Consider the following 27,576-nt stretch of genomic DNA (forward strand, 5'->3'; position numbering starts at 1 on the left):
CTGAAACCTATATATATATATATGTATGTATGTATTTAATGAAATGGATCTTAGAGCTTCCTGATGTGCTCCTGGACAAAATGTTTTTTGGGGATATTCTTTGTTTTTTTGCTCCGTGAATATTTTCAGCTGTGAGTTAGCCTACAGCATATACTCATTGGTTTAATTATCTCATTATCAATTGTGTTTGGGAAGCTTGGAGTGTATAACCCCCGTTTTTTAGAGATGGTAGGATGGGGAGTCAGTGGTTTATTTGAGTTTCTAAAGTAGTAAAGTGTCAACAATTTACAATTAAGAAATGCTGAGATGAAGGGGTTCCCTTCTTTTTCTCACTAGGTGCAATTTGTTATTTTACTTTCTTACAGCTGAGCGGTTTATGGTTTCCTTCTTGACCTTTCAGATCAGAGGCAAGAAAAACTGTTCATAGGGTTTTTAGTGGGGATACGCAGAATAACTTTACCAGTTATTTGCAATGAAATCATCTTTTAACCTATGCTGTTCTTAAAAATTTTCTTCTAAAATGCAGAAAATATGAGTGAAAGAAGGTATTTTAAAATCCTTTTTAGCATAATATTTGAGATAAGGAAGTGAGGGTGTACGCAACTTATACTTCCTTCTTCTGTTCTCTTGATACTTTCTATCAACTTCCTCCATTCTACTGCACCACATTATTTCAAATATTAATTTACATGGGATTTTCTATAAGCCATTAAGAAACATGTATGACATATCAGGAAGGGTTGACTGTCTAGTCCTCTGTAATAGAGAGACAAAAAATGTCTCTCATAATTTGATTTTTTTTTAACAGGATAGCCCCTTTCTGTGATTCTTTGCTAGGTGGCTCAAGAGGTTTCCATATTATAGCACAATGCACTATATGCTGTACAAAAATCACTTTTATATTTTTTTGCCAAGATCTATTTTTTAAAATTTAGGTTATTCCGTCTTATAGATTTGGCCTGGCCTTTTATGTTAATCTAGTCTATTAATGAGAGTCTGATTAGTTAATAGATGTTTCGATTTACCTCTGATCATATAAGAAAGAAGAGGCAGAAGCAAGATTGTCAGTCTGCATCTACAGTGGTTAAGTCTTACAGTCTTGGGCTACTTGTAAAGTATGCGGTTGTCTGGGGCCAATCTAGTGAGACAGTCTAGTCTGACAGCTCAACGCAGAAAGGAAAACAGTTTGAGCAACAAGAGTAGATAATTTGGGCTCTAGGACATTTAAAAGATAGAGATCTAGTTGTGAGATAGACTTCTTGTGGGTCCTTATTCTTTGAGAAAGAGATGATGTTACAGGAATCCAGGTAAAGTTTTATCCCATTCAATAAAGGACCAGTTTTGACTGCGTTTTCTGGCAGTTTCCTTTCAGGCATGTTATAAGGATTCATCCAGCGGGATATGTTTATCATTTTAGGTAAATAGTGCTGTGTGAATGCCTGGTCGTGTTATTTTGTAGCCTTGATCATGCTTTGAATCAGTCCCTTCCTTTTTAAGTGACCGAATGATGAAATCTTTCAGGGTAGGAGAGTAAGTTGACCACTAGTCTGCTCCATGGGTTTATGGTCACATCACAGTCTTAAGGTTGCTCTCAGTCTTCTTCTTCAGCCCTTTTATTGGGGTCTAAGTTATAGCCTTTTTTCCTTCAAAGAAGCACAAAGCAGTGTTTGGATACCTGCCTTTTAAGGATGAAAGGAAGATAGTTTTTTTTTTTTTAACTTACTGTTTTAATATTTTCTAAGGTGCTATTCTCTCTTTTTATTTTTTTCGTTTTGCTTCTCCGTGAGTTCTTATCACACTTTTTGGAGACCAGCCTTGTCTAGAAACGGAATTGAATTCTGAACCTTCAGAGGGGGTTAAAAGCCTTTCAGAATTTTTCTTTTGGCTGCTGAAGTCTTTACTTGTGGCTACATTGCTTTTATGAGTTTTGTGCATTAAGCTCTTAATTCTGTTACCAAATGTGAACTTATAAAATGTTTTGTGTTTCCCACGTGACCTGGTACCTCAAGCTTCTTGGGGGGCACATTCTCTGCAGCCCTTAAACTGGCCTCTGTGCTTCATGAGGGAATGTTTCATGTCCTTGTTTAGAAAAATTCTGATGGCCAAATCCTGAGACCCCATGTTCTTGTGTGTTACTCAGTTATGATTCCAAAGGAGAATTGTAAGAAGACCAATAGGGTGTGGCACAAGACTCTCATTTAATTGCACAATTAAAACTTTGCTGCTAGAAGAGGCAACTCCGTCTTTTGACTCTAGTGTTGGACTGTTACCTGCTGCATTTCACTTTGTTTCTTGTTTGTTAATTTTTGTAGGAGGATATGCACTATTGGGTCATATGCACAGATGTAACTCTTGAGATCTTTACCACATCATAGTTAATAAACTTCTTTGCACTTTCAAAAAAAAAAATGAGAAAAGGACATCAGGTGATGAGATATTTAAATAGCATCACCAACTCAATGACCTGCATTTGAGCAAACTCCAGGAAATAGTGGAAGACAGAGGACCCTGGTGTACTGCAGTGCATGGGGTCTCAAAGGGTTGGACATGACTTAGTGACTGAACAAAAACAACACCACCCTTTGCTCACCAAGAGGAAGGACACACCCTTATCACAACTGTGAGAAGTCCATTTGTAGCAGAAGTCCCCACATCCTTGGAGAGCTCTGTGATTGCTCTTCTTTGTAGGTCAGAAATTACAGTAGAAACTGCTGTCACTAAATTGAGAAACCTAAAGGCAATGGGAATAATTGGATCCTGGGGTAACAGAGGTCAAGTGATAACCCCTAATCACTAGGCACAAAGTGGGCGTGGGCAGTAGTGTCGAAGGAACAATCAGAATAGTCTGACTTGCAGAGACCTACGTGTTGACCAATAATCATGGTGTTCCTGGAATTGAAATAGATGGACAGTCTACTAAATACTTGATGTGTATGAGCAAAAAAGTTCCAGGTCAAGTGAACAAAAGTCTAACCTGAATCATAAAAGCACAGAGTCACACCCCTCAATCAAATTCCAGACTTGAGCCAGTTTACAGACCCAGAGCCCCTTGAATGAAAGGGAAGACAGCTGCTGCTCAGGGAGGATTCCATTACACTGTGAAAACCTCTTACCAGCCTTCTCAAAGGTAACAAAATAAAATAATCTATACACACAATAAGCAGTTAAGGGATACACAGAACAAAAAGATGTAAACTATGATGTCAAAACCAGTAACCCTGAGGTTGTTGTTCAGTTGCTCAGTCGTGTCTGACTCTTTGTGACCCCATGGACTGCAGCACGCCAGTCTTCCCTGTCCTTCACTGTCTCCTGGAGCTTCCTCAAACTCATGTCCTTTGAGTCAGTGATGCCATCCAACCATCTCGTCCTCTGTAGTCCCCTTCTCCTCCTGCCTTCAATCTTCCCAGCATCAGGGTCTTTTCCAATGAGCTGGCTCTTCGCATCAGGTGTCCAAACTACTGGAACCTTTGGAACTTGGTATGCAGCAAATGCCAGATCCCTGTCCATAAGATTTACCAGAAGCCGATTGCTTTCAGATGGCAAGGCCAGCAATATATCTTTACCGTCTTGCCTCAGAGGTATATTTTCCTTCCACAAGACATCTACCTGTCCATTACATTTATAATACCACGTTAACTGAACTTGGTAAGCAAGAAAGAGCTGTCACTCTAGACTTATTGGTAAAATATTTGCAAATCAGAGGATGAGAAATAAGTCAAACTAAAATATAAGGGCCTGCTACATCAGTGAAATTTCTAGGGCTCAAGTGGTGTGAAGCATGTCAAGATATTCCTTCTAAGAAGGAGGATAAGTTGTCATATCTGACCCCCTTACAACTAAAAGAGAGGCACAGTGCCTAGTGGGCCTTTTTGGATTTGGAGGACATTTGGATGTGTTACTTTGGCCCTCTTATTGTGTGACCCTCAAAGCTGCTAGTTTTGAATAGGATCCAAAACAAGAGAAGGATCTGCAACAGGTCCAGGCTGCCATGTAAGCTGCTCTGGGTCATATAATCCAGCAGATCCAATGGTGCTTGATGTGTTCATGGCAGATAGAGATACTGTTTGGAGCTTTTGGCAGGTTGCTATAGGTGAATTACAGAGCAGGCCTTTAGCATTTTGGAGCATGACCCTATTATCATCCACAGATAACTACTCTTCTTTTTAGAAACAGTTGTTCACCTGCTACTGATCCTTAGTAGAGACTAAGCACTTAATCATGGGTCACCAAGTTACCATGTGACTTACACTGCTCATCACGGACTGGGCATTACCTGACCCACCATGCCATAAAGTTGGGTGAGTACATCATACCATAAAGATGGTATGTACATGATCAGACCCAAGCAATCCTGAAGGCACAAGTAAATTACACAAAAAAGTGGCCCAAATATCCTTGGTCCCCACTCCTGCTACATTGCCTTCTGTTTCCCAGCCTTGCCCTATGGCCTCATGGGGAGTTCCCTATGATTAGCCGATAGAGGAAGAGGTGACTTGAGTCTGATGTACAGATGCTTTTGGTTGATATTTGGCACCATCTGAGAGTGGACAGCTGCAGCTCCATAGCTTCTTTCTGGGACATCACTGGAGGATAATAGAAAAGGAAAGTCCTCCTAGCAGGCAGAACTCAAAGTTCACTTTACTTGGAAGGAGAAATAGCCAAATAACCAAATAAGTGATTAGATACTGATTCATAGGCTTTGACCAATGGTTGAATGGATGATCAGAGACTTGGAAGGAACATGATTGGAAAATTAGTGATAAAGAAGTCTGGGGAAGACATAGATGTGTAGACCTCTCTGAATGGGCAAAAAATGTGACGCTATTTGTGTCCCACGTGAATCTAATCAAAGGGTGACCTCAGTAGAGAAGGATTTTAATAATTAAGTTGATGGAATTACACCCTCTTTTCACAGCTACCCTGTCACGACCTAATGGGGTCATGAACACTGGGGCTGTAGTGACAGTGACAGAGATGATACATGGGCTCAGCAACATGGACCTCCAATCACCTTGGCTAACCTGAGTTCCCCAAATAGCACTATTCCGTGGAGTAATCAGGATATGAATTTGCCTTCCCTGCCGGCAATGATTCTGCCTGAACTACCATCCATCCATGGATTTACAGAGCACTTTGTTCACCATCATGGTATTTCACACACTATTGCTTCTTATCTAGAAACTCACTTCACAGCAACATAAGTGCTACAGCAGGCCCATGCTCATGGATTTCACTGAATTCACCATGCTTCCCACCATCCTGTAATAACTGGTTTGACAGGTTCTGTGGAATAGTCTTTTGAAGACTCAGTTACATTGCTAGCTAGGTGGCAATACCTTGCAGGACTGGGGCAAGGTTGTCTAGCAGGCTATGTGTGCTCTGAATCAGTGTCCAATGTATGGTACTGTTTGTCCCATAGTCAGGATTCACAGGTGCAGGAATAAAGGGATGGAAATGAGTGTGGCAGCACTCACTGTTACCGCTAGTGACCACTAGCAAAATTTTTCCTTCCTGTTCCCATAACTTTATACTCTGCTTGCCTAGAGGCCTTCGAGAAGGAGGAATGCTTCCACTAGGAGGCACAACAATGATTTCCCTGAAATAGAGGTTAAGACTTTCACCTGACCACTTTGGGTTCCCTGTGCCTCTGAATAAACAAGCTAAAGAAGGGGGTCACTGTACTGGCTAAGGTGATTGATCCTGACTATCAAGAGAAACTGGGCTACTATTACATAACTGAGGAAAGGAAGAGGATGTTTGAAATAGAGGAGATTCCTTAGGGCATCTCCCATGCCCTGTGATTAAGGTCAATGCAAAGCTACAAAAACCAATGGCCCAGACGCTTCATGAATAAAGTTTTGGGTCATCCCATCAAGTTAAGAACCATAACATGTTGAAATGCTTGTTGAAATAAATGTGGAATAGGCACTGGAAGAAGGAAAGTGATAAATACCAGCTACACTATATGACTAGTTACAGAAATGAGGAATACAGAAATGAGAAACGGTGATTTCTTTCTTTTATTGATTATATGAATATATTAGTTATATAAAATAACCAAATATTAAAAAAATTTCCCCTCTCTTAAGCATTTATCATCTAAAATAAGACGTATTAATAGTGTTAACACTACATCTAGTACTTAAATTTCAGAATATAAAGGACAAGAGTGAACATCATCCAAGGATCTTGCATTTTCTTTTTGGGGACATGATTAGTGCATTTTTGGTTGTTGTCCAGTGGCTAAGTTGTGTTTGACTCTTTGGAACCCCATGGATGTAGTATGCCAGGCTTTCTTGTCCTTCACTATCTCCGGGAGTTTGTTCAAACTTATGTCCATTGAGTCAGTGATGCATCCAACCATCTTATCCTTTGTCATGTACTTCTCCTGCCCTCAATCTTTCCCAGCATCAGGATAATTCTACTATATTAGGGGAAAGTTTGTTACTTTTTTATCTGTAGATTAATCTAATTTAAAGATGTGTGTATGGGTGCCACATTGATAGGGGATGGATCATAATGGTTTCTTTAATGTATCACCTTGGCTAGACTATGTGTGTGTGCGCTCCATACTAAGTCGCTTCAGTCATGTCCAACTCAATGCGACACTATGGACTGTAGCCTGACAGGCTGCTCTACCCATAGGATTCTCTAGACAAGAATACTGGAGTGGATTGCTATGCCCTTCTCCAGGGGATCTTCCAGACCCAGGGATCAAACCTGCATCTCTTGCATCTCCTGCATTGGCAAGCAATTTCTCTACCACTAGTGCCACCTGAGAAGTCTTTGCTAGAATATGTTCCAAGTTATTTAATCAAACACTAACCCAGATGTTGTAGTGAAGGTATTTTTCAGATATAATTAAAGCTCTTGATCAGTTGACTTTAAGTAATGGAGAATATCCTAGATAATCTGGGTTGGCCTGACTTAATCAGTTTGTGAGGGGGAGGTCTTAAAAGCAGAGCTGAGTCTTCCCTACAAGAGAGAATATACAACACCTGAGGACCACAGCTTCAGCACATGCCTGGGGATTACAGCCTACTCACAGTCTTCCTTCTTGGTGGCCTATCCTATGATTTTTGGACTTGCTTAGCTAGTGCCCCTCATCACATGAGCCAACTCCCTGTAATAAGTCATTTGTTTTGTTGTTTTTAGTCTCTAAGTCATGTCTGACTCTTTGCAACTCCATGGACTGCAGCATGCCAGGTTCCCCTGTGCTCTGCTACCTCTCAGAGTTTGCTCAAACTCATGTCCATTGAGTCGGTGATGCTATCTAACCATCTCATCCTCTGTTGCCCTCTTCTCCTTTTGCCTTCAATTGTTCCCAGCATCAGGGTCTTTTCCAACGGGTTGGTTCTCTGCATCAGGCAGCCAAAGTATTGGGGCTTCAGCTTCAGCATCAGCCCTTCCAATGAATATTCAGGGATGATTTCCTTTAGGATTGACTGGTTTGATCTCCTTGCAGACCGAGGGACTCTCAAGAGTCTTCTCCAGCACCACATTTTGAAGGCATCAGTTCTTCGGTGTTCAAACTTCTTTATGGTCCAACTCTCACAACCTTACATGACTACTGGAAAAACCATAGCTTTGACTATACAGAGCTTTGTCAACAAAGTGATGTCTGTACTTTTTAATGTGCTGTCTAGGTTTGTCATAATTTTCCTTCCAAGGGGCAAGTGTATTTTAATTTCATGGCTGCAGTCACTGTCCACAGTGATTTAGGAGCCCACTTTCCCCCTTTCTAATTGTCATGAAGTGATGGGGATGGATCTTAATTTTTTAAATGTTGAGTTTCAAGTCAACTTTTTCACTCTTTTCTTTCACCTTCATCAAGAGGCCCCTTAGTTCTTCTTCACTTTCTGCCATTAGAGTGGTATCATCTGCATATCTTTATGCAGGTTCTTTACAGCATTGGACTTTACTTTCAGCGCCGGACACATCCAAAACTGAGTGTCATTTCTGCTTTGGCTCAGCTGCTTCATTCTTTCTGGAGCTATTAATAATTGCTCTTGCTTTTCCCCATTAGCATATCAGACACCTTCCGACATGGGGGGCTCATCTTCTGGTGTCATATCTTTTTGCCTTTTCATACTGTTCATGGAGTTCTTGAGGCAAGAATACTGGAGTGGGTTGCCCTTTACTCCTCTGGTGGATCACGGTTGGTCAGAATTCTTCACTATGACCCGTCCGTCTTGGGTGGCCCTGCATAGCATGGCTTATAGCTTCATTGAGTTATGCAAGCCCCTTCGCATGAAAAGGATGTGACCCATGAAGGGGTAGTAAGTCATATATATGTATATATCTCATCTACTGGCTCTGTTCCTGAGGTTGATCCCTGATACACCTTACCTGCCCAGGATGCTTAAAGGTCCTTTCTCTGCAGTAGTCTTGGTCTCAGGCTTCTCCATTAAAATCTCCTCTTACCTCTCATTGCTCCCTGGAGTTTCTCCTAGCTCTGCTGGTTACATTAATTAAATTGATTTTAATTAGTTCATTCAACAGATATTTACTGAGCATCTCTGTGTGTCAGACACTCTTTTATGCTCTGTGAACACAGCAAAGCAGAAGGCCAAGTCCCTGGCCTTTTGCTTACCTATTCAGGAGATAGACAATGAACAGATAAAACTACTGTGAAAAGCAACGGGTTGTATGATAGAGGATGAATACCTCTGGGTGGCCATCGTACAAGAATTAGCTTGGCCTGTTTGATGAGCAGCAAGAGTATCTGGAGTGTAGTAAGCAGGACAAGCATAGTAAAGGCAGGCATGGAGACAGAGAGGAGACTTCTCTAGGCAGGCAAGAGGCTTTCTCCAGGTGGGTAAGGGGCCTGGATCATAGTGTGGCCAGGAGGTAGAGAGGAGGGGTAGTGCTAGACCCCATGAAGATTAGACGCTGCAGGGGGCTTCCTGAAAAGCTAGGCATATCCCACAAGGGTGTTACAGACAGGTTACCCCCATGCTTGGGAGCTGACAGATATCCCCTTGTGCTACAGAGGCATATGGTGAGTTTCTGACCCTCAGTTTCATCATCTGTACACTCCCCCTGCCATGTCAGGGCATAATGGTAAGAACCATGTAAGATCACTGACATGAAGGATTTAGTAACTTGCCATACACACATAGCTGGTGCTCAATAAATGTGAGCTGTCTGTTCCCAGGATCAGGAGAGGAGACTGCGCTCTGGGGGCAAGGAGGTGAAAGGGGCAGCTAGAGCGTCAAGAGTCTCTGGAATGGCCAACCATCAGCCTCCCGCCCCCGTGAATGAGAGGTCGTCAGAACCACAGATCCATGGCTTCAGTTTGGTGGCCCTCTCACAGCTCAGCAGGTGCTCAAAGAGTGCGAGAAAGTTCTTATATCAAGACCATGGCTATAGCACAAAAGACATAATCTCCTCCATGGATTGGGATTAAGTTTGGCTACCATCAACAGAAAAATCCAAATTATAGTAGTAGCTTAAGAGAGATGGAAGCTTATTCTTCTCTCATGTGAAAAGCACAGAGGTAGGCATGAGGGACTCCAATACTTCTACTTTCCTGCACAGCTATCCTTAATACACAGCTTCCATCTCATGGTCAAAGATAGCTGCTTGCGCATCAGTCATCACTGCTGCCACTCCAGGAAGCTGAAAGTAAGACAAAGAGCACAGAAGGATTCATCCTCCTCCCCGTACATCACTTCCAGGGAGGTCCCATGTGACACGCTTGCGATCCCACTGACTAGAATTCAGATGTACTTGTGACGACATGTAGCCACACAGGAGTTTGAGAAATATCGTCTGTGCATGCCCCCAGCTAGTGATTCACCACAAGTAGGATGAGAAGGAGAATGGGTCACTGGTTGCAGCATTGGTGTGCTCTGAGTTCATTTAGCTTCTGAGTCTGTTTCTCTGTCATCATTTCTGAGCCATTAGTGAATGTTATTCTGGCCTGGTCTCCACTGTGCTTTGTGGAGTAAAGGTGGGGTCCTGAGATCTTATGGGCCAGCCAGGTGAGGAGAAACAGGCTTCAGCAATCAGTGGGTACTGGCAGTGATGATCAGCGAGCAATTCCCAGGTAAAAGGCCCATGGCCATCTGCTCCTGCCCCCCCTCCACCCCGCCCACCACAGGAGGCAAGTGTCTTGCCATTGCCTCACCTGAGGCAGGTAACTTTCCTCAGGACCATTCTCATCCCACCCCACCACTGGCACCTGTTTTAAGGCAATGTTGATGTAGTCAGATGTATTCACTGACCTGATGAGTTCTATTACCCTTGAGCCTCAGAGGAGGGTTACTAACAATGGAGGGGTGGTAGAAGTAGCAGAGGTATAGCACATCCCACGGTCATTCATGTACTTATTGAGCACCCATTGTTTGCTGGGCATGTGCTTGTCACCAGGGATAGGAGCAAGCAGGAGGTGATCAAGATAGAAATGCTCTCATCTTGGCGCTTACAGTGTGGTAGGGTGGAAAGACAGTGGAAACAACCCCAAGTGGGTGTGAGTTACAGAGGGGCTCTGGATGCTCCAGGGCACATGGCCCAGCCTCCTGGAGAAAGTCACAGAAGTTGAGATCTGAAGAATGAGTGGAGTACCTCAGGCAACAGGGTAGGCAGTCCATGTCCCCACCTTCTCTTACAGCCTCATGCTCCCTCCTACGTGGGCCATAGGACTGTATGTGACCAATCTGTATTAGTTTCCTGGGGCTGTTGTAACAAAGTGCCCACATCTAGGGAGCTTAAAGCAATAGGAATTTGTTCTCTCCTAGTCTGGAGGCCAGAAGTCCAACATCAAGTTATTGGGCACAATTGGTTCCTTCTGGAGATTCTGCAGTAGAACCCATTCCATGACTTTCTCCTGGCTTCTAATGGCTGCCAGCAATACTTGGCTTGTAGAAACATCACTTTAATCTCTGTCTGCATTGCCCCATGGCCCTCTTCCCTATGTTTGCTATGTTTCCCTACATTTCCCTATGTCTTTGGGTCTATACATGGACTTCTTTTATTTTTTTAATTTATTTTTAATTGGGAGACATTGCTATATAATGTTGTATTGATTTTTGCCATACAGCAATGCAAATCAGCCATAATTATACATATATCACCTCTCTCTTGAGCCCCCCTCCCCTTCCCTACCCTACCCCTCTAGGTAATCACAGACTGCCAGGCTGGGCTCCCACCACATGGCCTTCTTATGAGGACACTCACTAGTCACTGGATTTAGGGCCCACCCCAATTCAGAATGGCCTCATCTTAACTAATTACATCTGAAAAGAACCTATTTCCAAGCAGGTTCACATTCTGAAGTTCTGGGTACACATGGATTTTGAGGACCCCTGTAAACAGCAGAATGCTGCACAAATGATGGTATACACTTTCCAAATCAGGTCATAAAAGACTGGGCCTTCCCAGTCTTCCAGATTGACTCTCTCTGGATCATTCACTCTGGGGCAGCTAGTTGTCATGTTGTAGAGGACACTCAAGCATCCCTGTGGATGTGTCCATGTGATGAGGAACTGCAGATTCAGCTACAGCCATATAAGTGAGCTTGGAAACAGATCCCACAGCCCCAGTCCAGCCTTCATGGGAGACTACAGTCCCTGCTGACAGCTTGAGAACAACCTCATGAGAGACCTGAACCAGATCCACCCGGCTAAGCTGCTGTTGGCTTCCTGGCTCAGAGACCAGGATAACAAGTGTTTATTGTTCTAAGTTCCTAAGCTTTGGGGTAGTTTGTTATGTGGCCACAACTAACTAATACAGATGGGAAGAGCAGGGGGGAAGTGCTAGAGGCACAGGGAAGAGCATAAGCAAAGGCCGTGCAATGGCATGGGGTCTGAGAAAGGCCAGTGGGAACATGTCATGAGATGAGGCTAGCGCAGTTGGCTGAGGCTTCCTGACTGAGCCTGGCACCCAGTAAGTCCTCCGTAAACAAAGCTGTTGGGATGACATTTCTCAGAGGAACAGCAGATGGTGTCTCTCCCTAACTTCCTTCACATTGCGGGGAAATGTCTGCCCTGACCACAGAATGGGGGCCATCGTATTGGCCCTCCCCAAACTGCCTTTTGTTTATGTCCTGTTTTGTTTTTTTTCTGGGTTCCTCGTTTACAGTCACCAGATGTTCATTGCTTTTAAATGCGCTGGCCAGCGTTCATGGAGTTCTGGGGGAGACACACTGCCCAGCAATGCAGAGTTATTATAAATGAGTCCATTAAGGGAGGTGGATTTGCTAAAAGGTTGTCTTCGTTCCACCTGGTCCAAAGCAGTGCTCACATGATCGATGATTGCAGAGACTTTGTACACGTCTTAAACCTCAGCGCATTCTTAATGCCTCAAAAGTTTCCAATTAAAGTCAAATGGCTCTTGGCAAGGTCCAAGGCATTTTTACTAACTAAAATAAATACCTGGGCAGGCTCCACGGTTTATGACTTCTTCACACGGTTGAGGATAAACAGCTAGGAGGCCGGGTTAGAGGCATGTTAGGGATGAGAGGCCCGGCCAGCCCACAGAAATCACCTAGAGCATGATGCCTGCCTGTGGGCAGGGCAGGGAGCTGCGTCTCCACAGGCACTGGGCTAGTTGGGTACTGTTGCCCTGTCCCTGTGAGGAAACCACAGCTCCGAGGCAGGCAGTGATGACGGAGGGCATCTTGAGCGAGGCGGCTGGGCTGGGGTAGGAGTTGCAGTCAGCCTTCACTTGGGCTTCCTCCTCGCTGCCTCACAAACTCTTCAAGGCTGTCTGTGCCCCAGCCTCATAAGGTCATCATGCTGAACATGTAGGTGAAGTCTCCCCAAGGTGCCAGTGCAGTGAGTCTGAGGGCATGTCAGCAAAGGAAGGTGATGCTGCTGGAGGACGAGAGTAAGGCTTGGGGAAGGAAGGCAGGGCTATCATCGTGTCTGTCTTGCTCTTTGGGAGGGCAAGAAGGAGGCAGCAGGCTTACCTTGAGCCACACCTTTGAAAGGTAAGGAGAAGGAGCAGATGATGAACCTCAGAGCATCATGCCACGTGGCAAGGTACCAAAGCGGGAAAGAGGTCCCCATGCAGAACCCTGTGGGGGAAGACAGACTGTTCCCATTGGGCAGGGGAAGTCTAGAAGGAATGACGAGAAGGGAGGACCCCACGAGGGGAGCAACTGCTCACACCCCTCCAATTGCCCTTGTCATGGCCCTTGGGGTCAGCCACCAGCCCTAGGGTTGGCCACCACACTCTTGGGCCACCATGCTTGAGGGCCAGCCATCACCCCTGGGAACCCTTAGGTGTCGAACTACAATGTGGTCTGGACCACTGAAGCTGCACTCTGAGCATCAGCAGCACAGGGAGTGCCACAGAGAGGAGGGGCTCTTCCTGCCCTTAGCTCATCTGCCTTGGAGAGCCACAAATCCCTTCCCAGCCAGAGGGGCCCCTCCCTCACCAGGACAGCCTTCCTGGTGCCTGGATGCTGGGTTAGCCCTTGCCTCAGAGACCTCAGGTCAAGTGTGGTTCCTTGTTGGATGGCCTTCCTTTTGTCAGTTTGTTTTGAATGGTAAATCACTTTAATGCCCCTTTTTCCTGGTTATTTTGTGACATTTGTAAGCAATATCCTGACAATTCTGATGTATGAGAAATAGGACTGAGGGTCTGAAAGGCGAGGGTGTGGAGCAGATCCCTGGCCCCTCACTGGGCATGTGAACCTGCCTGACTGCTTGGCAAACCAGTTTGTCATCAGCTGGCAAAGCTGACATGCCCATCCTGTGCTGAGGCAATCCCCCTCCTGGGCAAGGGCCCACACACAAGTGCCAGAAGACAGGCACAGAAGTGTTCCCAGGAAACTTCTCACAGTGGCAAAGCTGTGGGGCAGCCATGTGCTCCCTGGAAGGAGAGTGGACAAACTATGCATTCATACAGTGAAAACAAAGTAGCATTGAAACAAATTAATTACAAGTATATACTTAGCTGTTAGCAAAGAGGCAAGTCACAAAAGAACATATGTCACAAGATTCTATTTAGGGAGGCACACATAGGTGTCATGATTACATCTAAATGACAAAGGGCAGGTTAACACAGAATTTGGGGAGTGGTCACATCCGGGTAGGAGGACAGAGGTGGGATGAAGAAACTGTGATGGTTACCTAGATTCTCGTTTCTTGATATTTGTACCTCACACGTATATTATAAATAATCATTTCTAAAAAAATCCATTATGCCTAATGACGGTGGGGTTTGAAAAAAAAGAGAGTAATCAAAAACTTCAATATCTTACAATAGTAATATTGCCCTGGCATGTAATGAAACTAGATGTTTAAATGTCTTGCTATTTACATTCTATGACTAATTTCTTACTCTTTCTCCTCTCTAATATGTATGCTTATCAACCTAAAAAGATAAGAATAGAAACAATAAAATTTAAAAATAAATAATCACTTTTATGAATTCAGTGTTATTAAGAAGATTCTGAAGCTGTATCTGGAAAGTGCCCCTGTTCTCCACTCTTCAGGGATTCCACTCCCCCACTGCTCCTGCCCTGAGCCACCTATGCCTGTGCACCTTCCTGCTGACCTCCCAGTCTCTCTCCTTCTCACAGATCCCTGGGCTTTGCTCTTCCTCCACCAGGCCAAGTCCTCTTCATCAGTGCAATAGGGAAGACTCTATGAACTTGTCCTGTCCTCCAGGTCCATCCTCAGGCTAGACAAGGGATTCATGATAAAATATTCTGGTTCAGTATTCCTAACGTGTCATCCCTGTCCAGTTAGTTCATTCTAGATGTCCCAGCCCCTCCACCCGCTAGATCATGTATCTAGCACCCTTCCAAGGCACCAGGAGACCCTGTTGTGATGACACTTTGCTCTAGCTTCAGAGACCCAATTTGGTCCCCTGTCATCTTGTCAGACACCCAGCCTTCATCCCAGGGCATAACCCATGACCCCTTCTTTCCTGTGAAGTATCTCTGCATTTTGGGACACTCTGTGGGCTTTCCACAGCACTGGGGGAACATGTGACTTCCCAGAAACCCAGACGGTCAGTCCCCAAGTGATGGGCCCTTCATCTTCTGAACTGGGGCCTGCGTGGTCTCTTTTCATCACTGTGACCCTCACCAAAAGTTACCTTGAAGTCCTGATCCCTAGGCCCTTGTAATGTGACCTTTTTGGAAATAGGGTTATTAAAAATGCAATTAATTAAGATGCGGTCATGCTGGAGTAGGGTGGGCCCTAATCCAACATGATTGGTATCCTTATTAAAAGAGGAGACACAGCTATAGACATAGTGGGCAGAGGCCACATGATGACAGAGGCAGAGATTGGAATGCTGCAGCTGCAAATCAAGGAGAACAAAGGTTGGCCAGCCACTGCTCAAAACTAGGAGAGGCAAGGAAGGATCTTCCCTCTGGAGCCCCCAAAGGGAGCACACCCCTGTTGACATCTTGATCTTGGACTTCTGGCCTCCAGAACTGAGATAAAACAAATGCCTATTATCTAAGTCACTCCATCAGTGGTACTTGGTTACTGCAGCCTTAGGGAGAAAACACATGAGGTAGCATCACAGAATAGAGGTAAAAACCACCTGAAACTCCACCACTTAGAGGAAATTGCTGCTAAGCTTCTGATGACCACCCCTTCTATCCGTCTTTGTGCACATAGTTGGACACTGACTTCCAGCTTTTTAGGCTACTCTGAGACCTGCTTTGTCACCTGAGGATATTACATGTAGAACTTCAGCATCATTTTAACACAGATAGCACATACTTTAACAAAGTCTTGTTGGTGCATACTAAGGTTGCTTTCTTTTCTTTCTCTCTTCATCCGTTCTCCTCCCCTCTTCCCTCTCTCCCCTTTCTCTCCCTTATTTCTCTCCCTCTTCCTTTCCCTCCCTCCATTTCTTGCTCCTTTTCTTCCTCTCCCTCTCTCTCCTTTCCCCCTTCCCCTGTCTCTCACTCTCAAACCTCCCCGACTCTGTAAAGAAATGAGAAAACACAGACCTTTCTGATCACAAATGTTTTTAAATGCCTGCGTATTAATGACTGTTGAGTATGTGCGTTGGCGAGAGGAGGGCGATCTTTCTTGTCTTAAATGAGAAAAAGTCATAGGAAAAATGGGCTTTGTGTTGTCAAACATTAGCCTGAGCAGACACCCTCTGAGAGCCGGACCCCAGGGGCTTCCTGAGACCAATTGCATTTTTCCTGAAGGAGTGTGTTTAACGTCAGCACCCTGAGGAGTTTGGCCGAGAAGAGCCCTGAAGGCCAAATATTTACACAGCCAACCTCAAAGCCCCATGGAAATGACCTCATGAACATTGTTTTTAATTCATAAGACATGATGATGAATAAGAGCCACTGCCTTGTCTAACACTTATTTCTAGAACGTGGAAGCTGGGAGACTGGATTCCTGAGAGGCAGTGATACAGGGATGAGTTTCAGTCCTGGTTCCAACTTCCTTGCTGTGTGGCCTTACATAAGTGACTGCAACTCTCTGAGCACCAGTTTCTTCTATGAAATGTATATGGGAAAGATGCCAACTTCCAGCTGCATAGTGAGGATGGAATGAAATAGTGAGTACAGATCTCTCTGCATGCAGATCTCTTAGTTGGCAGTGGGAATGGGGTTTGGGAGCCTTGCTAAACTGGGCTCCTTTTGTCTGCTACTGTGGCCTTGGCAAAGAATAATCGTGCCCTAACAAGTGTTAAAATAGATGGCAGGTGAACTTCCAGGCAAATAGCCAAGCCAACGGGATTATCAGCGTTGCTGTCATTCACTCACAAATTTGTAACTCCCTGGCTCATGAATAGCTGATAGGCATCTGTCCTCTGGTCTACCACTCAGACCCTGCCCATATCCCCTTGGAACACAGCAGCCAACATTCAACTGTCAGCACCTGCATTCCTACCCAAGGCCATCTGCCTCCAGAGCTTTGCTCTCTGCCTGTGTGAGACAGGCCAGAAATGTCTGAGGATTAATGACCTTAAGGCCAGCCCTCAGTCAGATGCTGATGGGAGCTAGTAAGTCAATACTTCATCTCCGTTAGTCCTTGGGTTGTATACTACTGAGGAGTGTGTTCTACACTGGATCCCAGAATTCTCCAGTGGGAGTAAGCTCCATTTTCCAGCAGTGGTAATTTTGACAACACACCTGTTAATCTGCCTTCCCTTCCTGGCATCATGTCCCTCTTGCTTTTGGTGCTCTGGGGTCATTGCTCAATAAGTTACATACATCTGTAATATTTGCCCATTGCTCTGCTTCTGAGGTAGCCCAAGGGATATGTCCTCTTCGTCTCCGAATCAACCAAACTGTGATTCTCGATGGCCTTCATCAACTGTCTTCCCTTTCTCAACAAATTTCACTCCATCTATCCAGTTGCTCAAACTCAAACTCTTGGCAATATCTTTGATGTCTTACATTCTTGACTCTCCACATCTGATCCATCACCTGCTAACTCTAACTACAAAACAATTTACAGACTTAATGAATCACAATCTTGTTTCTGAAAATAATTATAAAGTAAAAATCTTAAGAAAAAAGAAAAGAAACATTGCAACAGAAGAATATAAGAAAAACAGCAGACATCTTTTCAAAAAGTATGCAATCCAGAAAGTAATGGAGTATTTTTCTAACTGTATGATTGCATTTATTAAAAAACTGTTTTCATTGAGGTACTCTTTACTTACAATATTAATTTAGTCTCAACTATACAACATAATGATTTAATATTTTTATAGATTTTATTTCATTTAAAGTTGTCATAAAATATTGACTATATTCTTTGTTATGAAATATATCCTTGTAGTTTATTTATTTATAATTCAGACATAAATGTCAGACTCTTTGCAATCCCATGGAGTAGCCTGCCAAGGTCCTCCATACATGGAATTCTCCAGACAAGAATACTGGAGTGGGTAGCCATTCCCTTCTCCAGGGATCTTCCTAACCCAGGGATCGAACACAGGTCTCTGGCATTGTAGGTGGCTTCTTTACTGTCTGAGAAACCTGGGAACCCCAATTCAGATATAGTTGATGCATTATATTATATAGATTATAAGTATAAAATATAATAATTCACAATTTTCAAAGGTTATATTCTATTTATAATTGTAAAATATTTACTATATGCCCCATGTTGTACCATATACTCTAGTAACTTATTTTATCCCTAATAATTTGTACCCCTTGATCCTCTACCCTTATACTGACTCTCCCTCCTTCCCTCTTTCCCATTAGTAACTACTAGTTTGTTCTCTGGAGAAGGCAATGGCACCCCACTCCAGTACTCTTGCCTGGAAAATCCCATGGATGGAGGAGCCTGGAAGGCTGCAGTCCATGGGGTTGCTGAGGGTTGGACACGACTGAGAGACTTCTCTTTGACTTTTCACTTTCATGCACTGGAGAAGGAAATGGCAACCCACTCCAGTGTTCTTGCCTGGAGAATCCCAGGGACAGGGGAGCCTGGTGGGCTGCCGTCTATGGGGTCGCACAGAGTCGGACACGACTGAAGCAACTTAGCAGCAGCAGCAGTTTGTTCTCCATAACTCTATGTCTATTTCCTTTTTATTATATTCACTAGTTTGTTGTACTTTTTAAAATTCCACAAACAAGTTATATTATACAGTATTTGTCTTTCTCTGTCTGACTTGTTTCACTTTAGGATAATGCCCTCCACGTCCATTCATGTTGCTGCAATTGGCAAAAGTTTCATTCTTCCCTATGGTTGAGTATTTCTTTAGATGTATGTATGTTTCTTTATCCTTTCATTTGTTGATGAACACTTAGGTTCCTCCCATATCTTGGCAACTGTAATTAACACTGCTATGAACATTGGGTGCATGTATCTTTTTAAACTAATGTGTTGTTTTTTTCAGATCTATAATCTTGAATGAAATTTTGGGGTCATATGGTAGTTTAATTTTTAGTTTTTTGAGAGACCGTCATACTGTTTTCCATAGTGTCTGTACTAATTTATATTCCTACCAACAGTGTATGAGTGTTTCCTTTTCTCCAAATCCTTGCCAACGTGTTTTATTTGTGATGATCATTTAACGATAACCATTCTGACAGGTGTAAGGGGATATCTCATCGTGGTTTTGACTTACATTCCTCTGATGTATCAAGATTGCTGGGAGAAATATCATTAACCTCAGATATGCAGATGACACCACCCTTATGGCAGAAAGTGAAGAGGAACTCAAAAGCCTCTTGATGAAAGTGAAAGTGGAGAGTGAAAAAGTTGGCTTCAAGCTCAACATTCAGAAAACTAAGATCATGGCATCCAGTCCCATCACTTCATGGGAAACAGATGGGGAAACAGTGGAAACAGTGTCAGACTTTATTTTTTGGGGCTCCAAAATCACTGCAGATGGTGATTGCAGCCATGAAATTAAAAGACACTTACTCCTTGGAAGGAAAGTTATGACCAAACTAGATAGCATATTGAAAAGCAGAGACATTACTTTGCCAACAAAGGTCCATCTAGTCAAGGTTATGGTTTTTCCTGTGGTCATGTATGGATGTGAGAGTTGGACTGTGAAGAAAGCTGAGAGCTGAAGAATTGATGATTTTGAACTGTGGTGTTGAAGAAGACTCTTGAGAGTCCCTTGGACTTCAAGGAGATCCAACCAGTCCATTCTAAAGGAGATCAGTCCTGGGTGTTCTTTGGAAGGAATAATGCTAAAGCTGAAACTCCAGTACTTTGGCCACCTCATGCAAAGAGTTGACTCATTGGTAAAGACTCTGATGTTGGGAGGGATTGTGGGCAAGAGGAGAAAGGGACAACAGAGGATGAGATGGCTGGATGGCATCACTGACTTGATGGACGTGAGTTTGAATGAATTCTGGGAGTTGGTGATGGACAGGGAGGCCTGGTGTGCTGCAATTCATGGGGTCGCAAAGAGTTGGACACAACTGAGCAACTGAACTGAACTGATGATTAATGATGTTGAGGATGTTTTAATGTGCCTATTGGCCATGTGTATACTTCTTTGAAGAAATGTCTATTTAGATCTTCTGCCCATTTTTTAATTGGTTGTTTGTTTTTTTAACCTTAAGTTGGATGAACTGTTTATATATTTTTGGACCTTTAGCTCCTTATTGGTCATATCATTTGCAAATATTTTCTCACATTCAGTAGGTTGTCTTTCTGCTTCATTGATGATTTCTTTTCTTGTACAAATGATTTTAAGTTTAATTAGACCCCATTTGCTTTTTTTTTGCTTTTGTTTCCTTTGCTTTTGGAGACAGATGAAAAAATTGCTACAATTTATGTCAGAAAATGTTTTCTTCTAGGAGTTTTATGGTATCTGGTCAGACACTTAGGTCTAATCCATTCTGAGTTTATTTTTGTAGATGGAGTTAGAGAACGTTGTAATTTTATTCTTTTTCATGTAGCTGTCCAGTTTCCCAGCACCACTATAATAAAATGCTTTTCAACCATTGTACATTCTTGCCTCCTTTGTCATAGATTGTGTGTGCATGCTAAGTTGCTTCAATCGTGTCTAACTCTTTGCAGCCCTCATGGACTGTAGCTTGCCAGGCTCCTCTGCCCATGAGATTCTCCAGGCAAGAATACTGCATTAGGTTGCTGTTCCCTCCTCCAAGGAATCTTCCCAACCCAGGGATTGAACCCGTGTATTCTATGGCTCCTGCTTTGTAGGTGGATCCTTTACCACTGAGCCTGGTCACAGATTAATTGATCATAATTACGTGGGTTTATTTATGGGCTCTCTATTCTGTTCCATTGATCTGTGTGTCTTTTTTTGCTCCAGCACCATACTGTTTTGATTATTGTAGCTTTGTAGCATGGTCTGAAGTCAGGGAGCATGGTATCTCCAACTCTGTTCTTCTTTCTCAAGATTTCTTTAGCTACTCAGGGTCTTTTGTGTTTCCATACAGATTTTAGAATTATTTTTTCTAGTTCTGTGAAAAATGCCATTGGTATTTTGGTAAGGATTGTATTGAATCTGTACATTGCCTTGTGTAGTATAGTTATTTTTGGCAATATTAATTCTTCCAATCCACGAACATGGAATTTCCTTCCATCTGTTTGAGTAATCTTCAGTTTCTTTCATCAGTGTCTTAGTTTTCCAGGTAAAGATCTTTTACCTACTTAGATAAGTTTATTCCTTAGTATTTTATTCTTTTTGGTGCAATTGCAAATAGGATCATTTCCTTAACCTTTCTTTCTGATAGTTTTTTGCTAATGTATAGAAATGCAACAGATTTATGATTATTACTTTTGTATTATTCTACAAAATTTCCAAATTCATTAATGAGTTTTAGTAGTTTTTTGGTGGCATCTTTAATATTTTCTGGGTATCATGTCACCTGGAAATAATGTCAGTTTTACTTCTTCCTTTCTAATTTGGATTCCTTTTCTTTTTCTTCTCTGGTTGCTGTGGTTAGGACTTCCCAACTTACGTTGAATAAAAGTGGTGCAAGTGGACATCTTTGTATCTGGTCTTAGAGGAAATGTTTTCAGCTTTTCACCATTGAGTATATATTAACTCTGGGTTGTTATATATGTCACAAATTAAGATGAGGTATGTTTCCTCTATGCCCACTTTCTGGAAAGACTTTTTTTATATCATAAATGAATGTTGGTGTTCATCAAAAGCCTTTTCTACATTTACTGAGATGATTATATGATTTTTATTTTTTGACTTGTTAATGCAGTGTCTCACAATGGTCGTGAACTGTGAGCCATCCTTGCATCCAGGGGAGAAATCACACTTGTTAATGGTATATGATCCTGCTAATGTATTGTTGAATTTGATTTGCTAATATTTTGTTCAGGATTTTTGCATCTATGTTTATTGACTTGTAATTTATTTTTTTGTTATTATCTTTGTCTGATTTTGGTATGAGAGTGATGCTGGCTCATAGAATGGTTTCAGAAATATTCCTTTTTCTGAAATTTTTTGAAATAGTTGAAATAGTTTGGGAAGGGTAGTTGTTAACTCTTCTTTAAATATTTCATAGAATCCACCTGTGAACCCCCTCCCTCCTCTGAATCTGGACTTTTGTCTGCTGGAAGTTTTAAAATTACTTATTCAACTTCAGAACTGGTAATTGATCTGGTCACATTTTCATTTCTTCCTCTTCCAGTCTTGAATTTCTAGGAATTTGTCAATTTCTGCTATGTTAGTCTATTTTATTGGCAAATAGTTCATAGTAATATCTAATAATAATTTGTATTTCTATTTCTATGGCATTGGTTGTAACTTCTCCTTTTCACATCTGATGTTACTGATATGGGCCCTCTCTCTTCTTGATGTGTCTAGGTAGAGATTTATGTATTTTGTTTATCTTTTCAAAGAACCAGCTCTTAGGTTTACAAAATTTTTCTGTTTTCCCCATCTTTATTTCATTTATTTCTGCTTGTGGTTTCTTTCCTTCTGATAATTTTGGGTTCATTTATTTGGGTTTTGCTTGTCTGTAAAATTTTTGATTACTCCATCAAATCTGAATGAACGCCTTGCTGGGTAGATTATTCTTGGTTGTAGAGTTTACCCTTTCATTGCTTTAAATACATTATGTCACTCCTTTCTTGATTGCAGAGTATCTGTTGAAAAGTCAGCTGATAAGCTTAGGGGAAGTTCCCTTGTATATAAATTGTTGCTTTTCCTTTGCTCCTTTAGTGTTCTTTTCTTGTCTTTAATTTTTGTCATTTTAATTACAATGTGCCATGGTGTTTTCCTCTTTGGATTGATCTTGTTTGGGACTCTGTGCTTCCTCAATGTGAACGTCTGTTTCCTTTCACAAGTCAGGGAAATTTTCAGCTATTATGTCTTCAAATACATTCTCTGCCCCTTTCTCTTTCTCTTCTTATTCTTGGTCTCTTATAATGTGTATGTTAGTGCATTTGATGTTGTCCCAGTTTTCTTAAACTGTTCTCATTTCTTTTTTTCTTCTTTGGTTATCATTGTTCATCTTCAGAGATTTCCACTACTCTGTCTCCCAGCTCACTGATGCATTCCTCTGCACCATTTAATCTACTTCTGATTCCTTCTAGTGTATTTTTATTTCAGTTATTCTTCATCTCACTTTGATTCTTCTTTAAGAATGAGAATTTAGAATTTTCAAACACTTTGCTTAAAACTTGTAACTTCTCATCTTCTTCCTCTGTTTCCTCATTTTGCCTAATGCTGCTTTTTATTTCTATGTGTCTTGTAGATTGGTTACATTTACCGACCTTGAAAAAGTGGCTTATGCATTCCCAAAGTGCACCCCTCTTTGGTCACCAGAGCTATATACTTTAAAGATGCTCCCTATGTGGGCCAAGTGTGTCCTTCTGTTATGGTGAGCTGAATATTGTGAGTGATTTGGTAAGCATGGCTTGCCTCTGGGTCCAGTTGCTGCCAGACCCTACATTGTGCAGAGGCTACCAGCCACTGGTTGGTGGGGCTGAGTCATGAGGTGGCAGGGTGCAGTACCCTGGGGGAGGGGGGATCCTGGGGCTAGTGCTGGCTCAATGGGTACAGCTGTGTTTGGGAGTGAGTGGTTGCAGGGCCAGGGTTCCCAAATCTAGCATTAGCCTGATAGTGGGTATAGCTAGTTCCTGACATGCCTGGCTAAATGTTTTGTGGTGTCCCAAAGCTGGTATTTGCCCAGTGGTGCATGGCACTATATCCTGGGTTGGCTGGCTGAGATGGTCAAGGTGTCTTAGAGCTCTGTTGGCCTGCTGATGGATCAGATCATGTCCTGGGGCTGGTAACATCTTGTTGGTAGCCAGGTTGGTGCTCAAAATTTCCCAAGGCTAGTGCCAGTGACTAATGGATGGAGCTGGGTCCTGGTATCTCTGGCTGTAAGGCCCTTGGTGTCCTCCAGCTGGTGTTGGCCTCTTGTTGAGTAGGTCTGGATCCCAGGGTGGCTGACTTAGGGGCCTGAGGTGTCTCAAGTGTTGGCATTGGCCTACTGGTGGGCAGGGCTAAGAAGCAGGTGGTCCGAGGGCTGGTGCTGTCCTGCTGGTGTGTGGCCTGGATCCTGCCATAGCAGGCTGCTGGGCTGCAGTGCCTGAGGCTTGTGTCTACCTACTGGTGGGTGGGGTAAGGCTCAGGGGTTCCTGGAGCTGATGTCCACTCACAGGGGGATGAGGACAGGTTCTGGTGCTAGTGTTGGATCACTAGTGGATAGAGATGGGTCCCAGTATTTCTGGCTGCAGGGCCTTGGGTGTCCTGGAGCTGGTGTTGGCCTGTTGGTGGCAGAGCTAGTACTTAAGACAGTTGGCTGAGGAGGTGAGGGTGTCTGAAAGTTTGTATCAGCCTGCTGGTGGGTGGAACTGGATCCTGAGGTAGCTGACTAAGGGTCCCAGGTGTCTCAGACTTGGTATTGGCCTACTTGTGGGTTGGGCTATGGCTCAAGAGGTATAAAGGTTGGTGCCAGCCTGCTTGCAGTTCTGGATCCTGCCATGAAATGTTGTGTGTCTGTGGTGGTCCTGAGGCTGATATTGGACCACTGGTAGGCAGAACTTGGTCCCAGAATCTCTGATTCCAGTTGCCTCTTCACCATCCAGGATCAGCAAGTAGGTCTGACCCAGGCTTCCTACAGATTATTGCTTCTGCCCCGGTCCCTGAAGTGTGTGTAGTTTTGCGTGCAACCCTTAAGAGTGGAGTCTCTTTTTCCCACAGCACTCTGGGACTTCTGAAAGTAAGGCCTGCTGGCTTTCAAAGCCAGATATTTCCAGGGCTTGTCTTTCTGGTGTAGGACCTCAGGATGAGAAGCCCAATGTGGCGCTCAGACTTGTTTCTTGGGTAGAACCACTGAAGTTGTAATTGGTCTCTCATTTGTGGATCTCCCAGCTAGAGGTATGGGTCTTGACTACACCATGACTCTTCTCTTCTTACACATTTCATGGTTTCCTTTTTATACCTTTAGTTGTAAAATACCTTTTCTGCTAGTCTTCTGGTCTTTCTCATCAATAGTTGCTCTGTAAATAGTTGTAATTTTGGTGTGCCCTTGAGAAGATGTAACCTTAGGGTTTTTCTGCTATGCCATTTAAAGTACTAAAAGAAAAATACCCAGGATATATATATATATATATATATATATATATATATATATATATATTTGAAAATGAAGGGAAGGGCAACACCAAATGTTGATCAGGATATGAGGCAACAGGAGTTCTCATTTATTGTTTTCACTGCTAGTTGGAATGTAAATTGATAAATGACTTTGGATGTCAATTTCACAAAATTAAATAGACTTTTACTAAATATCCAACACTTATTCCCCTACATACTTATTCAAATGAGTTGAAAATTTGTGTTTACAATAAATACTACACAGCAATAGTCATAGTAGCTTTACTCACAGCTATTAAATGCTGGAAGCAAACTAGATGTCCTTCAACAGGTGAATGGATAAAAAAATGGTAGCACATTCATACAGGGGAATATTATACAACACTAACCATTAGTTATGTCTGGATGTGATAGTTGGACCATATAGAAGGCTGAGCACCAAGGAATTGATATCTTCAAATTGTGATGCTTGAGAAGACTCTTAAGAGTCCATTGGGGTGCAAGGAGATCAAACCAATCAATCCTAAAGGAAATCAACCCTGAATATTCACTGGAAGGACTGATGCTGAAAGCTGAGGCTCCAATACTTCGGCCATCTGATGTGAAGAGCCAACTCATTGGAAAAGACCCTGATGCTGGGAAAGATTAAAGGCAAAAGAAGAGGGAAGCAAAAGATGGGATGGTTAGATAGTATGACTGCATCAGTAAACATGAATCTGAGCAAACTCTGGGAGATAGTGAAAGACAGGGTAGCCTGGTGTACTGCAGTGCATGGGGTTGAAAAGAGTAGGGCATGACTTAGTGACTGAAAAACAACAAAATGAATAAAATATGATCTATCAAGACACAAAAATTATGAAGGAGACAAGTAAATATTGCTAAATAAAGAGGTCAATCTGAAAATATTTATACTATGTGATTTAACTATATATTTTAGAAAAGGCAAATTATGGAGACAGTAAAAAGAAACATGTCAAATGGCTATCTTGAAAACTGGAGAGTCAGGCAGATACACAGAATCACAGTGTACCATGACCTGTTATTCAGTCGTGCAGTCATGTCTGACTTTTTAATGACCCCATGGGCTACAGCACACCAGGTTTCCCTGTCCTTCACCATCACCCGGAGCTTGCTCAAGCTCATGTCCATTGAGTTGGTGATGCCATCCAACCATCTCATGCTCTGTCAGTCCCTTCTCCTCCTGCCTTTAATCTTTCCCGGCCTCAGGGTCTTTTCCAATGAGGTGGCTCTTCACATCAGGTGGCCAAAGTACTGGAGTTTAAGTTTCAGCATTAGTCCTTCCAATGAATGTTCAGGGTTGATTTCCTTTAGGATTGACTGTTTGATCTCCTTGCAGTCCAAGGGACTCTCTGGAGTCTTCTGCAACACTACCACTTGAAAGCATCAATTCTTCAGTGTTCAGCCTTTTTTATGGTCCAACTCTCATGTCCATACATGACTACTGGAAAAACAATAGCTTTATGCCTTCTGGAGCTATTTCTCCGCTCTTCTCCATAGCATATTGGGCACCTACTGAGCTGCGGAGTTCATCTTTCAGTGTCATATTGTTGTGCCTTTTTGTTCTGTTCATGGGGTTCTCAAGGCAAGAATGCTGAAGTGGTTTGCAATTCCCTTCTCTAGTGGACCATGTTTTGTCACATCTCTCCACCATGACCCATCCATCTTGGGTGGCCGTATATGACATGGCTCATAACTTCACTGAGTTAGACAATGCCTGGCTTTCAGTAAAAAAAAATACTAGGCATACTTAAAGAAAAAAGACACAGTATGTAGAGAAAGCAAGCATCACAACCAGAGGTAGGTAGATATAGCAGAGATTTTGGATTGATCAGATCAAGAATTTGAAATAAATATGATTTATTGGTCAAGGAATCTAAAGGAAAATGTTGGTAATATGAAAGAACAGATTGGGAATCTAAGAAGAGAGATGGAAATGCTAAGAATTAAAAGGAAATACTAGAAATAAAAAAAAATCTAACAAAAAAAAATGCTTTCGATGGACTCAGCAGATTAGACATGACTGAGGAAATAATCGCCGAGTGTGAAGGTAATTAAAAATATTGTCTCAAACTAAATAGCAAAAATAAAAAGGAGTGAAAAAAATAACAGTATTCAAGAACCATGGAACAATCACAAAAGGTAGCAAATGCATAATAAGAACATCAGACAAAGAAGAAAGAGAAAGAAACAGAAGAAATATTTGAAGTAATAATTAGCTGAGAGACAACATACCACAGATCCAGGAATCTCAGAAAATACCAAGTATTATAATACCATAGAATCTATAGTTAGACATGTGTGTGTGTGAGTATGTGTGTGTTAGTTGCTCAGGCACTTCTGACTCTTTGTGAACCCATGGACTGTAGCACCAGGCCCCTCTGTCCATGGGATTCTCCAGATAACAGTACTGGAGTGGGTTGCCAGGTCCTTTTCCAGGGGATCTTTCTGACCCAGGGATCAAACCTGGGTCTCCCACAATGCAGGCAGATTCTTTACTATCTGAGCCAACAGATAAGCCCCATAGTTAGGCATATCATATTTAAATTGCAGAAATCAAAGACAATAAATATAGAAGATCATGGAGGGAAGGAGGGACACGGATTA

Source organism: Bos indicus x Bos taurus, chromosome 8, assembly GCF_003369695.1.
Source record: "Bos indicus x Bos taurus breed Angus x Brahman F1 hybrid chromosome 8, Bos_hybrid_MaternalHap_v2.0, whole genome shotgun sequence".
In the NCBI taxonomy this organism is placed as follows: domain Eukaryota; kingdom Metazoa; phylum Chordata; class Mammalia; order Artiodactyla; family Bovidae; genus Bos; species Bos indicus x Bos taurus.